Consider the following 5049-nt stretch of genomic DNA (forward strand, 5'->3'; position numbering starts at 1 on the left):
AGGAGAAGGGATTGCGGCGTGACCATTCCCCCTGGGGGGTGATTTCTCGCTTTCTGTCTCTATGTCTCTCTCTGTCTGTCTGGCGAGCACACGCGCCCTATAGCAAAAAAAAAACTCTCCAAAAAAAAAAAAAAAGGAATAGTATTAATTTGAAGAGAGAAAGTTTACTCTTTCTTTTCAAAAATGGTTGTCTAGAAAGTCATTTTTAGTGGCATTTTTATGTTTTTAAAATAATTGTACATATTTTGGGGGTGTATTATTAAATAGGAGGAAAAAAGTCTATCCTCACACTTAACATACGTATCATATCTCAATAGTATTCATACAGCAGAAATTTGTGACAAGACTTCTAGGCCTGTTTAGATAAGATAGCAAAAAATCAAATAGAAATTTTTTTAAAAGGAAAAATTAAAGTTTTTTTTTCTATTAGCATTGACGGCCTTTGTGAGAAGAGGGAGTCTATACAAAATAGTAGGTTAAGAAACTGTCAAACTAAACAGATTCTCAGAGAAATATAACTCTACTGCAGAGATAATGGCTTGTTCTTACAGTTACTGTTCAGTTCCTTAAGTTTGGTATCTCATTATATCATTCAGAACATCTAACTCACATTGAGTTTTATAGTCACTGAAGTATTTTCATAGCTCAAATTATTTTTGTTGAACAAAAGTAATCTAGTAAAAAATTGAAAGGGGACAAAAAGATTTGTCTAAAATAATCATTGCTGGTTTAAGACATGTGCTCTAGACTCTATTAGTAAAGTACATATATTTAAAAATAGTGAATAGTAGATCCTCAACTAATGTAATCTTTCATGGAATATTTGTTGTCATGTTCCATGTAGATAATTAGATACTTAAAGATGACATTCTACTCTCTCTGTCAGAGGGGGTGTCTATGTCCTCCAGACTAGCTGTCTGGATGTTTCACCAAAATATAATATTTTAAATTTAAAATTTTTAAATTATTATTTTTATTTACATAAAATTGACATATGTCTTTATGGGCTACTATATGTTTTTTAAGGCATACAGTATATAATAGTCAAATCATGGATACACATACATATTCATCTTCTTCAGCATTGAACATTATACTATGGTATACACGTTTGCTAATAGTTCTATTAAATTTTTTTACAAAATGTATTAAATTGTCCATATTTTTTTACTCTGCTGTGGTACATCATTCTGTAGCCTCTTCCCCTTACATGCATTCTTGTGTCCATTAAAATTTTTCTCATTAACTTTTTTTTTTTGGAGAGGTTTTTGCTATAGGGTGCATGTGCTCGCCAGAAAGAGAGAGACAGAGAAACAGAAAGTGAGAAATCACCCCCCAGGGGGGTGGTCACACTGTAATCCCTTCTTCTTCACTCTCCTCTCAGGATCTTGGGCACAACACACACGCGCGCGCACCTGGTGTGAGTTTAAGCCACTGGGTCTGGGACTCAAACTGCGGTCGACTACATGGAAGTCCAGCAACATAACCATTACACCACTTGCTGGTCCCATTTTCTCATGAACTCTCTACATAACCTCCTCCCTCCAAGCAACTTCCATGATTTACCATTACTCGCTCCATTTGTATGCATTTGAGCCCTTTAGTTTCTACCATAGGCTATAGACATTTGGTAAATGTTAAGTGAAGACATAAAAGTATTTGTCTTTCACAATCTTTTTTTTTTTTTTAACTTAGCATCATAGTTTCTAAGTTCATCCTCTTGGTATCGAATGACAGGAGTTTTTGTTCTTTATGGCTGAGTAGTATTCCATTGTGTATCTGTGCAACATTTTCCCAATCCATTCATTTGTTGTTGGGCACTTAAGTTGATTTTATGACTTAGCTATTGTGAATAATGCTGCAAGAAACATGAATATTCAAATGTGTCACCGATTGAGTGATTTCCTGACTTTTAAGTATATACTCAATAGTAGAATTGCTGAGTTATAGTATAATTCTATTTTTAAATTTTTTAGAAACCTTCATACTGTTTTACATACTGGCTGCACAAATTTACATTTATAAATTTGTAACAGCAATATACAAGGGTTCCCTTTTCTCTGCAATCTTAACAGCACTTGTTATGTATTTTGCTTTGTTTTGTTCCGTTTTGTTTGATCACAGACATTCTGTCTGGGGTTAGGTGATAACTCACTGTGGTTTTGATTTGCATTTTCCTTATGATAGAGATGTTAACATTTTTTCATATGATTTTTAGCCATTCATATGACTTTCTTTGAGAGCTGTATGTTCAGATCAATTGTCCATTTTTATCGTATTTTTTGTTTTGTTTTGTTTTGTTTTGTTTTGTCAGGTTCACTGTTTGAGTTCCTAATATATTATGATTTTCAAACCAGTATGTTTTGCAAGTATTTTCTCCCATTCTATGAATTGTCTTTTTGTATTTATTTATTTATTTATTTTTCCATTGATGTGCAATGGAAAACTCTTTTTAGCTTGATGGAATACCACGTATCTATTTTTGGATGTTATTATCTTGTGTTGGGGGTCTTATTCAAGAAATCTTTGCCTACTTCAATATCTTGAAGTGTCTGTCTAGTTGTTTTCCTCTAGCAGTTTTACGATTTGAAATTTTAGGTGTAACTCTTTAATGTATTTTGAGTTAATTTTTGTAAATGGTAAGCGATAGGGTCTATTTTTCACTTTTCAGCAGATGAATATCCAGTTTTCTCAGCATCATTTGTTGAAAAGATTTTTACCCACTCGATTGTCTTGTGACCTCTATCAAAAATCAGTTGGTTGTGTGTTGCTGGTTTTCTCTCTGGATTCTCTATTCTGCACCGTTGGTCATGCATCTATTTCTGTGCCAGCACTATGCTATTTTAGTTTTATTTCTTCGTCATACATTTTAAAGTCAAGTAATGAAATGTCGCCAAATTTACACATTTAGTATATTACTGTTTTGGTGATGTGGGGTCATTTGTGATTCTAGACAAATTTCATAGTTTTGTTTTTTTTTCTATTTCTCTGAAAAATGCCACCAGGATTTTAAGAGGAATTGCACTGAATTTGTAGATAATTTTGGGTAGTATTGACATTTTAGTCTTTTTTTTTGGGGGGGGGAGAGGTTTTTGCTATAGGGCAGGTGCACTTGCCAGAAAGACAGAGAGAGACAGAAAGCGAGAAATCACCCCACTGGGTAAATGGTCACACCGCAATCTCTTCTCCTCCATTCTCCTCTTGGGATCGTGGGCACGCACACACACATGCCCAGTATGAGTTTAAGCCACCGGGTCCGGGACTTGACCCGCGGTTGACTACATGGGAGTTCAGCGACATGGCCATTATGCCAACTGCTGTTCCCAACATTTTACTTTTTATTTTATTTTATTGTTTTATAATTATTTTATTTAACTTTATTCATCATTATTACTTTTTAAAAAAAAAATTTAATTTGGGGAACCAGCAGTTAGCGTAATGACTATGTCGCTGGACTCCCACATAGTCGACAGCGGTTCGCGTCCTGGACCTGGTGGCTTAAAACTCACACAGGGTGCGTGTGCGTGCATGCCCAAGATCCCGAGAGGAGAATGGAGGAGAAGGGATTGCGGCGTGACCATCCCCCCTGGGGGGTGATTTCTCGCTTTCTGTCTCTATGTCTCTGTCTGTCTGGCAAGCGCACATGCCCTATAGCGAAAACTTCTCCAAAAATTTTTTTTTATTTGATCAGAGAGAGATAGAAGGAAAGTGATAAAGCAAACCACCAGGTCTGGAATCGAACCTCAGTTGGCCATGCGCAAGTTCAGTGCCTTACCCACCACTCTACCTGCCGGCCTCAGTATTGACATTTTCACTATGTAGATTCTTCCAATCCATGAAAAGAAATGTTATTCCATTTGTGTGTGTGTGTGTGTGTGTGAATTTCCTTTTTGGTTTCTTTATTAAGTTTTTAATAATTTTCATAATAGAGGTATTTTACTTCTTTGGTTAGATTTATTCCTAGATATTATACATTTTTGTTACTATTGGAAATGAAATCAAGTTTTTCTCTTGCCTTGGTTCACTTGCTGTTAGAACATCAAATGTTACAGACTTTTGTATATTGATATCGTATCCTGTACCTTTATTGAATTTGTTTATCACCTCTAAGAGGTTTTTTAGTGGACTTTTAGGTTTTACTATGTATAATCATGTCATGTGCAAATAAGGACAATATCACTTCCTCCTTTCCATTCTAGAAATATACTTCTACGGAGCACTATCAAGCAGGGCATTAAGGATGAAGACCTGGGCCTTGAAAGAGATGTAAAAGAGCATAGACTTGGGAACATCTATATAATGCTGATAGTTGATGCTGTGAAAATTCTTGTGATTTCTGGTCAAAATGTACAAATATGGGAACCAGCAGTTAGCGTAATGGCTATGTCGCTGGACTCCCACGTAGTCGACCGTGGGTCGTGTCCCGGACCCAGTGGCTTAAAACTCACGCCGGGCGGGTGTGCGTGCGTGCCCAAGATCAGGAGATGAGAGCGGAGGAGAAGGGATTGCAGCGTGACCATCCCCCCGGGGGCTGATTTCTCGCTTTCTTTCTCTATGTCTCTCTCTGTCTGGGGAGCGCACACGTCCTAAAAAAAAAAAAAAAGGCAAAACAAAAAAAAAAAAAAGGCAAAACAAAAAAAAAAAAAAGGCAAAACAAAAAAAAAAAAAAGGCAAAACAAAAAAAAAAAAAAGGCAAAACAAAAAAAAAAAAAAGGCAAAACAAAAAAAAAAAAAAGGCAAAACAAAAAAAAAAAAAAGGCAAAACAAAAAAAAAAAAAAGGCAAAACAAAAAAAAAAAAAAGGCAAAACAAAAAAAAAAAAAAGGCAAAACAAAAAAAAACAAAAAAATTCTCTCTCTCAAAAAAAAAGTACAAATATGTCTGAAGAAAAATACTTAAGAAATATCCTGAAAAGACATTCCCTCATCTTGGATTGGGAAGAATCAATATAATAAAAATTTCAATTCTATTGAAATTAATTCACAAATTCAGTGTGATTCTGATCCAATTACAGAAAACATTCTTGACAGAAATATTAGAAAGAACAATC

The sequence above is a fragment of the Tupaia chinensis genome, unplaced genomic scaffold (assembly GCF_000334495.1).
Source record: "Tupaia chinensis unplaced genomic scaffold, TupChi_1.0 Scaffold000539_1, whole genome shotgun sequence".
In the NCBI taxonomy this organism is placed as follows: domain Eukaryota; kingdom Metazoa; phylum Chordata; class Mammalia; order Scandentia; family Tupaiidae; genus Tupaia; species Tupaia belangeri.